We start from the raw sequence: 12,073 nt of genomic DNA, 5'->3' as shown, positions 1-12,073 counted from the left end.
TGAAGGTAAATTGATATGTATATATTTATAAATATGTTCAAGCGACTTCTATGTTAAGTTAAAATGTTGGGCAGATGAAAGAAAAATCTTTCATTTTTGATCACAGGTAAAGGCAGTTAGACTTCATCTTAAATGGTCATTGAAAACGAGAGCGCCAAAAAGCTTGCGCAAACTAAAACATAAACAGCTATGGTAATAGAAGAAACAAGTGAAGAACGGTGGAACAAACCACGAAAACATAAAATAAACGATTCGTGGGTTTGTGATGGTTTCGAAGAATCAAGAAAGAATATATATTTGGCTACAACTCGAATTTTTCGCCGGCCTGTGTGGCCGAGCGGATCTAGGCGCTTCAGTCTGGAACCGCGCAACCGCTACGGTAGCAGGTTCGAATCCTGCCTCAGGCATGGATGTGTGTGATGTCCTTAGGTTAGTTAGGTTTAAGTAGTTCTAAGTTCTAGGGGACTGATGACCTCAGATGTTAAGTCCCATAGTGCTCAGAGCCATTTGAACCATTTGAACCGAATTTTGCGGCAATGGCCGATGGAGGCAGCGGGTTCATTGCAACCCGAAGGTAGTGAATTTGAAGTTTTGCAAAGGTGACGTGCTTCCAGGCAAAGCATAGCATTCGGCAGCGACATGTTACCAAATACGTCAGCACAAAGGAAAAACAAACTTTCAAAGAAATATTGCAAACCAAAGAGTCTTTTCAACGTCAAACGGCTGCTGTGCCGTAATTCCGCACTTCAACCCTAATTTTGTGATCACCACGTATCAGACAGTAGCGAATTTCACATCAACAGTAAACGAACACTGTCGCGTCGAGGTGAAAAAATCATGGAACTTGCTGTCAACCAGTTACATCACTTAACACATTCACATACCGCTGAATACTGCCCGAAAAACTGCCAACGGTCTGCATCTGTTCTCAGGATGATTGCGGATACATGAGTCCTCGAGTGCAACAAGAGATGAACCAACTAACGGAATAATCTCCGCACGTATGCGCAACCGCCACAAAATTCGGGAAGCTGACAAAAGAAACATGCAACCAGTTGTTGGCTAAAGCTATGTGGCCGTACGTTGAAACGGACCCACTATAGTTTATTATTGATTTAGCAGTTCTTCGTGATACGAGGAGAAAATAGATTGATATGGAATACCAGCCTATTTGTTGAAATTACACTCATAGTCAGATAAAAAATAGATCACCTTGAATGACTGGAGTTAGGACATTTATATTCACAGGGTATGTACATTAGTATGTTGTGCAGAAATGATTAGCATTTCAGTCACTTCGGTTCAGCATATGTCCTGTTGCCTAATAGGCACAGGGTCCGCCGTGGCCCCGGTAACTTGTTCCACGCGTGGTGGCTTCGACGCGTATAAGGCGCGAATGCCGTCCTGTGGTATAGCCAACCATGCTGCGTTCACCTGCTTCCAAAGTCCATCTGTGGTGAAACTTCCTGGCAGATCAAAACTGTGTGGCCGACCGAGACTCGAACTCGGGACTTTGCCTTTCCGGGCACGTGCTCTGACAAAACCTAATTACCTAATTTATTTTTTTATTACGTAAACATTGGCATACCATATTTAGATTAAAATTGACGTCTTATTGGCCTCACATAACATTCTGCACGTTCTGACAAAGACTATGCCTTTTTTGTTTCGTCCATGCCTAACAGGGGTAGTCAGATTCCTTCTGTAGGTCATGTTTTATTATTTAAAATGTTTTTTCTTTTCAGAAGTAGAGAACCAGTCTCTTTACAAACAGCGCTCGGCAGACACGGACGGTCACTCAGCCAATTGTTCGCCAAGACCCGACAGCGCTAAATTTCAGTGATATGACGGAAGCGAGGGTTATCGCTGCGGCAACGCCGTTTGCCGAAAGAGCTGTGTACGCTGCACTAAAATTGTATTTTGTGGAATGTGTAACACATCATAAACTAAAGTGGAAATCAGTCAAAAGTATTGAATTTTGGCTTACTTATTGCATGTTGCTGACATACTGATATGAACATCACGGTTGGTTGCTGTCTTTTTTTTTTTCAATATTTTTATCTGTACAAAAAAATATTGAAATACAAACAGCAACCAACCGTGATCTGTACAACCTTCCCAATGAACCATGGACCTTGCCGTTGGTGGGGAGGCTTGCGTGCCTCAGCAATACAGATGGCCGTACCGTAGGTGCAACCACAACGGAGGGGTATCTGTTGAGAGGCCAGACAAACGTGTGTTTCCTGAAGAGGGGCAGCAGCCTTTTCAGTAGTTGCAGGGGCAACAGTCTGGATGACTGACTGACCTGGCCTTTCAACATTAACCAAATCGGCCTTGCTGTGCTGGTACTGCGAACGGCTGAAAGCAAGGGGAAACTACGGCCGTAATTTTTCCCGATGGCATGCAGCTTTACTGTATGGATAAATGATGATGGCGTCCTCTTGGGTAAAATATTCCGGAGGTAAAATAGTCCCCCATTCGGATCTCCGGGCGGGGACTACTCAAGAGGACGTCGTTATCAGGAAAAAGAAAACTGGCGTTCTACGGATCGGAGGGTGGAATGTCAGATCCCTTAACCAGGCAGGTGGATTAGAAAATTTAAAAAGGGAAATGGATAGGTTAAAGTTAGATATAGTGGGAATTAGTGAAGTACGGTGGCAGGAGGAACAAGACTTTTGGTCAGGTGAATACAGGGTTATAAACACAAAATCAAATAGGGGTAATGCAGGAGTAGGTTTAATAATGAAAAAAAAATAAGAGTGCGGGTAAGCTACTACAGACAGCATAGTGAACGCATTATTGTGGCCAAGATAGATACGAAGCCCACACCTACTACAGTAGTACAAGTTTATATGCCAACTAGCTCTGCAGATGATGAAGAAATTGAAGAAATGTATGATGAGATAAAAGAAATTATTCAGGTAGTGAAGGGAGACGAAAATTTAATAGTCATGGGTTACTGGAATTCGAGTGTAGGAAAAGGAAGAGAAGGAAACATAGTAGATGAATATGGATTGGGGCTAAGCAATGAAAGAGGAAGCCGCCTGGTAGAGTTTTGCACAGAGCACAACTTAATCATAGCTAACACTTGGTTCAAGAATCATGAAAGAAGGTTGTACACATGAAAGAATCCTGGAGATACTATAAGGCATCAGATAGATTATATAATGGTAAGACAGAGATTTAGGAATCAGGTTTTAAATTGTAAGACATTTCCAGGGGCAGATGTGGACACTGACCACAATCTATTGGTTATGAACTGTAGATTAAAACTGAAGAAACTGCAGAAATGTGGGAATTTAAGGAGATGGGACCTGGATAAACTGACTAAACCAGAGGTTTTACAGAGTTTCAGGGAGAGCAAAAGGGAACAATTGACAGGAATGGGGGAAAGAAGTACAGTAGAAGAAGAATGGGTAGCTCTGAGGGATGAGGTAGTGAAGGCAGCAGAGGATCAGGTAGGTAAAAAGACGTGGGCTAATAGAAATCCTTGGGTAACAGAAGAAATATTGAACTTAATTGATGAAAGGAGAAAACATAAAAATGCAGTAAATGAAGCAGGCAAAAAGGAATACAGACGTCTCAAAAATGAGATCGACAGGAAGTGCAAAATGGCTAAGCAGGGATGGCTAGGGGACAAATGTAAGGATGTAGAGGCTTATCTCACTAGGGGTAAGATAGATACTGCCTACAGGAAAATTAAAGAGACCTTTGGAGAAAAGAGATCCCCTTGTATGAATATCAAGAAGTCAGGTGGAAACCCAGTTCTAAGCAACGAAGGGAAAGCAGAAAGGTGGAAGGAGTATGTAGAGGGTCTATACAAGGGCGATGTACTTGAGTACAATATTATGGAAATGGAAGAGGACGTAGATGAAGATGAAATGGGAGATGCGATACTGCGTGAAGAGTTTGACAGAGCACTGAAAGACCTGAGTCGAAACAAGGCCCCGGGAGTAGACAACATTCCATTAGAACTACTGATGGCCTTGGGAGAGCCAGTCATGACAAAACTCTACCATCTGGTGAGGAAGATGTATGAGAAACGCGAAATACCATCAGACTTCAAGAAGAATATAATAATTCCAATCCAAAAGAAAGCAGGTGTTGACACATGTGAAAATTACCGAACTATCAGTTTAATAAGTCACAGCTGCAAAATACTAACGCGAATTCTTTACAGACGAATGGAAAAACTGGTAGAAGCCGACCTCGGGGAAGATCAGTTTGGATTCCGTAGAAATATTGGAACACGTGAGGCAATACTGACCTTACGACTTACCTTAGAAGAAAGATTAAGGAAAGGCAAACCTACGTTTCTAGCATTTGTAGACTTAGAGAAAGCTTTTGACAATGTTGACTGGAATACTCTCTTTCAAATTCTAAAGGTGGCAGGGGTAAAATACAGGGAGCGAAAGGCTATTTACAATTTGTACAGAAACCAGATGGCAGTTATAAGAGTCGAGGGGCATGAAAGGGAAGTAGTGGTTGGGAAGGGAGTGAGACAGGGTTGTAGCCTCTCCCCGATGTTATTGAATCTGTATATTGAGCAAGCAGTAAAGGAAACAAAAGAAAAATTCGGAGTAGGTATTAAAATCCATGGAGATGAAATAAAAACTTTGAGGTTCGCCGATGACATTGTAATTCTATCTGAGACAGCAAAGGACTTGGAAGAACAGTTGAACGGAATGGACAGTGTGTTGAAAGGAGGATATAAGATGAACATCAACAAAAACAAAACGAGGATAATGGAATGTAGTCGAATTAAGTCGGGTGATGCTGAGGGAATTAGATTAGGGAATGAGACACTTAAAGTAGTAAAGGAGTTTTGCTATTTGGGGAGCAAAATAACTGATGATGGTTGAAGTATAGAGGATATAAAATGTAGACTGGCAATGGCAAGGAAAGCGTTTCCGAAGAAGAGAAATTTGTTAACATCGAGTATAGATTTGTCAGGAAGTCATTTCTGAAAGTATTTGTATGGAGTGTAGCCATGTATGGAAGTGAAACATGGACGATAAATAGTTTGGACAAGAAGAGAATAGAAGCTTTCGAAATGTGCTGCTACAGAAGAACGCTGAAGATTAGATGGATAGATCACATAACTAATGAGGAAGTATTGAATAGAATTGGGGAGAAGAGGAGTATGTGGCACAACTTGACAAAAAGAAGGGACCGGTTCTGAGGCATCAAGGGATCACAAATTTAGCATTGGAGGGCAGCGTGGAGGGTAAAAATCGCAGAGGGAGACCAAGAGATGAATACACGAAGCAGATTCAGAAGGATGTGGGTTGCAGTAAGTACTGGGAGATGAAGAAGCTTGCACAGGATAGGGTAGCATGGAGAGCTGCATCAAACCAGTCTCAGGACTGAAGACCACAACATCTGCACCAAACAATTTAAGTGCTTGTAAGCTGATACCAAAGCAAAGTGCGGTGCTGTGTAGACAAAAATTACAATGAGCTTCGAAATTTTTGGAAATTTGTGGTGAGTTCGTATGGGACCAAACTGTGGAGTGCATCGGTGCCTAGGCTTACACACCACTTAATCTAGCTTAAACTAACTCACGTGAAGGACAACACACAGACCCATGCCTGAGGGAGGACTCGAACCTCCGACGGGTGGCAGGGGGGGGGGGGGGGGGGAATCGCGCGAACACCCGAGACCGCGCGGCTACCCCGCGTGACAATAAGCTTCGAACTTCTTATCATAGAGTCGTTGTATCTGTTGAAGATGCCTTCAAATACAATTTGAAGCTAACCTCGTGAAAGTTGTATCACCAAAATATCACAGTTAGTAGCGATTACAGTTTTTCCGTCAAGAGGCCTGAAATTTAATGTTTTTATGTCAGTGCATGCTTGGACAAAGTCTGAACTTTCCATGCGATGAATTCCACATACACGCTCTTCTTGAAAAACAAAATGACAAATGATCGATTCTGGAACTCGAAATATTGCGTTGATTTGTAATTCATTCAAGTGATGCAAATGTATTTAACAGAACTGACGAATTTGCAGTTAGGTGTTTTATGCCTTCTGTCGCAAATCGTGCTTTAACTAGATTTTTATTAGGAGATTTACGTATTCTATCGGAATTCCAAGAGATCATCAGTACCACGGAGGAAACTGATCACAGCTCTTATGAGTCATCGTATGACCATGTTTTACGGATAGTTCATAATCCTACAGAAAATATAGTTAAAAAGTGGTTGTAGTTATAATGATTTTCAGTTCTGTGACTGCTTTGATGCTTACGCTAGTTTATCCTATGTGAGTCTCGTTATGTCTGGATATATACTGCGATCTACGTCCCAAGGAACTAACTTATTGTATTCGAGCCTATATCTTCCTGTTCAATTTTTACCTCCTTCGCTTCCCTTCATTAGTAAATAGACGATGCATACCATCAACTGAGCCCTTCTTTAGTCAGGTTTGTAGTAGTACGGCCTTTTTAATACATTACAGTAGCATAATAGCAGTGCTGCGTAATTCTCGATGTTGCTACGTATCTTCGCTTCCCTTATTACTCGCCATGCCGTGGTCTACGCTGGCACGGTACCTCAGCGTGTTCGGTCAGAGGGTTAGTCGCCCTCTGTAACAAAATACTGAGTAAATGCATCAACGATGAACTTGCATGAGTGGCCCCGAACAAATGGAACGAACAAAATGAGATTTTAAAAAAAGGAAAAAAGTGGTAGCGTCTTTTATTAGTAATCAAAACGTCATCGGTCCCGGGTTCGAAACTCGCCTCCGCTTAAATTGTGATTAATAATTGGTACTGGGACGGCCGAAGACTTTCGGCGTAAGAAGTCATACTCATTCCGCCAACGGCCTTGTCAAAGAGGGCGGAGGAGCAGACAGGGTACTTTCTTGCCCTTGGGGTGGGAAACTGCCCCTGAAGACAGAAGAATCAGCAATGATTAACGGCATGAGGATGCAGAAGGCAATGTAAACCACTGCACTAAAGACACGTACCGTGTATCCACAGGACACGTGGCCTGTAATTGAGAAAGTGTCACGATAATCTCTCCATTGGAAAAAGATTCCGGAATAGTCCCCTATTCGGATCTCCAGGAGGGGACTGCCAAGGGGGAGGTGACCATGAGAAAAAGACTAAATAACCAACGGAGAGATAACGTTCTATGAGTAGGGGCATCTTGAACGTGTCAGAATCTTGAACGTGGAAGCGAAGGCAGAAAATCTGAAAAGGTAAATGAAAAGGCGCAGTCTAGACAGCTGGGGTCAGTGAAGAGAAATGGAAAGAAGACAAGGATTTCCGGTCAGGCGAGTATACGGTAATATCAACAGCATCAGAGAATGGTATAACGGGAGTAGGATTCGTTATGAATAGGAAAGTAGGGCAGAGAGTGAGTTACTATGGACGGTTCAGTGATAAGGTTGTTCTGTTCAGAATCGACAGCAAACCAACATCGACAACGATAGTACACGTTACATACCGAGATCACAAACTGAAGATGAAGAGATAGAGGAAGTATATGAGGGTACTGAGAAGGTAATACAGTACGTAAAAGGAGATGAAAATCTAATTGTGATGGAGGACTGGAATGCAGTTGTGGCGGAATGAGCAGAAGAAAATGTTAAAGGAGAATATAAGCTTGGGAAACGAATGAGAAAGGAGAAAGATAGGTTGAGTTCTGTAATAAAGTCAGCTACTAATGGCGAACATTCTGTTCGAGAATCACAAGAGGAGACGGTATACATGGAAAAGGCCGGATGATACGGGGAATTTCAGTTCGATAACATCATGGTCAGATTACGAAATCAGATACTGGATTGTAAGTCTTACCCAGGAGCAGATATAGAATCATATCACAATTTAGTAGTGATGAAGAGTAGGTTGACGTTTATGAGATTAGCCAGGAAGAATCAACGCGCAAAGAAGTGGGATACACAAGTACTAAGGAATGACGATACACACTTGAAGTTCTCTAAGGCTGTAGATACAGCAATGAGGAATAGCTCAGTAGGCAGTACAGTTGAAGAGGAATGGACATCTCTAAAAAGGGCAATCACAGAAGCTGGAAAGAAAAACATAGGTACAAAGAAGGTAACTGCGAAGAAACCATGGGTAACAGAAGAAATGCTCCAGTTGATTGATCAAAGAAAAAAGTACAAATATGTCCAGGAAAATTCAGGAATACATAAAGTCATTGAGGAATGAAATAAATAGGAAGCGCAGGAAAGCTAAGACGAAATGGCTGCATGAAAAACGTGAAAAAATCTAAAAGGAAATGGAAAGACTGACAGCATATAGGAAAGTCAAAACGACCTTCGGTGAAATTAAAAGCAAGGGTGGTAACATTAAGAGTGCAACGGAGATACCAGCGTTAAATGCAGAGGATAGAGTGGATAAGAGGAAAGAGTATATTGAACGCCTCTATGAGGGGGAAGATTTGTCTGATGTGATAGAAGAAAAAACAGGAGTGGATTTAGAAGAGATAGGAATACTTAAGATCAAATAAGGCAGTAGGCATAAATAACTTTCCAACAGAATTTCTCAAATCGTTGGATGAAGTGGCAACAAAACGACTATTCACGTTTGTATGTAGAATGGATGAATCTTACGACATACTATCTGACGTGCGAAAAAATATCATCCACACAATTCCGAAAACTGCAAGAGCTGACAAGTGCGAGAGTTATCGCTCAGTTAGCTTAATAACTCATCCATCCAAGTCGCTGACAAGAATAGTATACAGAAGAATGGAAAACAAAATTGAGCATATGTTAGATGACGATCAGTTTTACTCCATGAAAGGTAAAGACACCAGAGAGCCAGTCCTGACATTGCAGTTGATAATGGAAGTAAGACCAAAGAAAAATCAAGACATGTTCATAGGCTTTGTCGACCTGGAAAAAGCGTTCGACAATGTAAAATGTTGCAAGGTATTCGAAATCCTGAGGAAAATAGGGGTAAGCTGTAGGGAGAAACGGGACAATATACAATATGTACAAGAGTTTTGTAGAAGAGCCAAGTGAGAATAATAAGGTTGAACGACCAAGAAAGAAGTGCTCGCATTAAAAAGGGTGTACGACAGGGATATAGTCTTTCGCTGCTGCTGTTCAGTTTAAGCGTATGAAAAGTTTTTTGTTAAACTTGGGGAACCCGCAAGTGCGACCTTTGAAAAGTTGAAACAGTCCTATGTGGAACGTTCCTTACCAAGAGCACAAGTTTTTCGTTGACACAAATCATTTTTGGAAGGCCAAGAACACGTTGAAGATGAACCTCGCTCAGGGCGACAATCAACTTCAAAAACCACCGAAACGTCGAAAGTTTGCGTGCCCTTGTGAGATCAGATCTCCAGGACGAACTTTCAACCTAGTTTTTACAATTTCCTTGAATGTCTCAGGATCTGTTTCGCGTCAGCTCCTTTAGGTGGCCATTCCAATACAATAACATTTCTGTGTCGATCGAACGACCTCTCAACCACATGAATGGGTGAGTGATCATCTTGAAACATGATCTGATCATCACTAAATATCGCTGCCACAGACGAGAACATCATATTCTTTAAAACTGAAGTGTAGTTTAGTGTGTCAACTCTTCCTTCAACTTCCCACAGGGGCCTCACCCTTCGGCAGTGCCCACGCCCACACCGTAACCGATTACCTGCAACAGCTGCGGCAACTGTAAATGTATTTTGCGGCATACCTAGCAGCTTTAGGCTACTTTTCCTGTTTATGTATAAACATGAGCTGACTGCGGAACACTTTCAAACTCATAATATCTCCGTACCATTTTCTCCATGGCAGAGACGATCTGCTCAGAACGTCTGCACACAAACAGAGCTACCACTGCCTTCAGCTAGCCATTGAAAAGTGTATTCGTTATTCGAGCAACAGTTCTCACAGTGACTGCGAGACTTGTCGTATAAACTGGTTAAGTGGACAGTTCAAATGTTTACATACTTAATTCCCATAAAAAGTGGTATGACTACGTTGAACAGACAGTTCAAATTTTTCGATACTGTATACCATTAAAAATTGGTTATTGGACACATAAATTGTATATTTCTGAGTATCAAGTACACAAACAAACACCTTCCGAACAGGCCATGAAGGCCCAACGGCAGCGATCGGCCGCCGTGTCATCCTCAGCCCTAAGGTCCGTTGCACACTTACGCGAATGGTCCGCGCTCCGCGTTCCGCGCGCGGTTGGTAGTCACGTATTCGAATAGGGCACCACACAGTTACGCGGACGGTCCGCAAGCGGCAGAGCCGTCCGCGCAGCCCTTGCGCGCCGCGGACCGTCCGCGTCAGTGGAATACACAGAAACAAGTTGGCGCGTGCGCAGTCCTGCGGACACCGTGCGCGCAGTAGAAACAGAGTACCTCATTCAAGCCGTAGCAGTCGACTAGTGTGGTAAATGTGGGTGTGATTTAAGAAGTCTGCAGAATGTCTTGTGAAATCGATATAGACATGTTAATTGCCGAAGTTGAAGGAAGGCCTCACATATGGGATCCATCGCATGGGGACTACAAAACCCGTGAAATGCGATTGAAGGCGTGGCTAGTCGTCTGTGCAAATATAACACTTGGCTTTGAAGGTTTGAACGAGGCAGATCAGAAAAAGTGTGGTAAGTAGACGCATATTTTCATTGTGTTTTTATTGTAGTTCTATACAAAATACAATGATTTACAATTATAGAATTATAGACAGTCACCAGTTCAGTTTATGCACTGTACAAACATTGATTATGTAGAAAAATTGTACACAACCGCAAATGTCTGTCATTGAGATAAGTGGCCTGTGTTCAGTGAATTTTTGATTCCTGCCATGGCACAGCTCCTCTACCGACAAAATATTCGGCAAATTTATCTCGTACAGTATTACCCGATTTACTGACAGGTGTATTTTCTACCACATCTTCGAAGCCGGTAACATACAGGGTGTCTTCAAAGTTGTATCCGTCTCTTACTCGAACAAAATTATGCAAAATGCAGCACGTTTTGACAATAGATACTGCTAGATCAAGACTGACATTCAAGGGCCTGTGAAAAACCCTCCACTTGTGACTTAATATTCCGAAAGTACATTCAATAAGCCTTCGGGCTCTGGTAAGTCGGTAATTGAAAATCTTCTTTTTGTGAGTAATATTTTTTCGCGCATACGGCCTTGACACATGTGAATGTGAAGCCTTCGTCTGCCACAAGAACATATGGCAGTGGCTTTGGTGGGTGTAACGCTGATTTTCCTTTTTCCATTTCCCCGCAAATGACGCTGTTTTTAAATATATTTGAATCACAGTTCTTTCCGTATCCTCTGACATCAATGAACGTGAAACAACAGTTAGTGTCATAGATGGCCATAAGAATAATGGAGAAATAATTCTTGTAACTGAAGAAAAGTGATCCACTTTTGATAGGTTTTACTAGACGAATATGTTTTCCATCCAGGGCTCCGATGCAATGAGGAAAATTGGCGACATTTTGGAAACCATGGATACTTTCGTTCCATTTGTCTGTTGAGGACTCAGGCATGCGTTCTTCTCTTAACGTAGTCCAAATAGTGGCGCTCATCTGCCTCGTAATCTGTCCAGCTGTTGATGCACCCATTAAATAAGAGTAATGCAGATCTGTAAACGTGTTTCTGCTTCCAAGATACCTGTAACGTGTAAAGCATATATTTGATACTTACGTACATTCACAGAGGAAAGTAGACTTAATTCTAGGTATTAAGTCGGCTACGCTGACATAAAACCTTGGATGTATTCCTTCTTAAAATAATACATGTACGCGTCCTCAGTAATAAAAGACTTATCGGCCTTGATATTTCAGTTGACAAGGTCCAGACGAGATGGAAAACTGCACGGGATGCCTATTTTAAAAGCCTCACTAGAATAAAGCAAACGAGGTCCGGATCAGCAGCAACTAAGAGACCAAAATACATCTACCATGAGCAGTTACACTCTCTTGACCGTCTCCGAGATGCACCAACAGAGAGTAACTTTAACTCAGTATCGGTCGTGGAAGATAATCTGTCCAACAACAATGCACTCCCAGAAAACAGTCGAGCCGAACCCTCTGAAGAACAGACCGATGATGTCCGACTGAATG

The sequence above is a fragment of the Schistocerca nitens genome, chromosome 2, assembly GCF_023898315.1.
Source record: "Schistocerca nitens isolate TAMUIC-IGC-003100 chromosome 2, iqSchNite1.1, whole genome shotgun sequence".
NCBI lineage: Eukaryota > Metazoa > Arthropoda > Insecta > Orthoptera > Acrididae > Schistocerca > Schistocerca nitens.
This window is presented reverse-complemented; position numbering follows the sequence as displayed.